This window comes from Bombyx mori, chromosome 24 (assembly GCF_030269925.1).
Source record: "Bombyx mori chromosome 24, ASM3026992v2".
NCBI classification, from domain to species: Eukaryota; Metazoa; Arthropoda; class Insecta; order Lepidoptera; family Bombycidae; genus Bombyx; species Bombyx mori.
This window is the reverse complement of record NC_085130.1, coordinates 5995947-5996208: the sequence shown is the minus strand read 5'-3', so window position 1 is coordinate 5996208 and position 262 is coordinate 5995947.

Here is a 262-nt window from a genome sequence, read left to right as displayed (position 1 = left end):
GTAGACTGAAATCAAAATTTGACATAGGTACTTATCAAGGACCGTTGACAATGCAATATTTTAAACAGTTAGACCTATTATCCATAAATTAGTTTTTTTTAGGATTAGCTCCCAGTTTTAACAGCTCCTCCACAATATTGACAAAGCTTAATTCAACCAATGTACAAATTAATAGCTTATTGTTGACATGTTGATGTTTAATTGTCGTACCACATTCAAAAAATATTAGTTAAAAAAAAATATATACTTTAAAAAACACAAA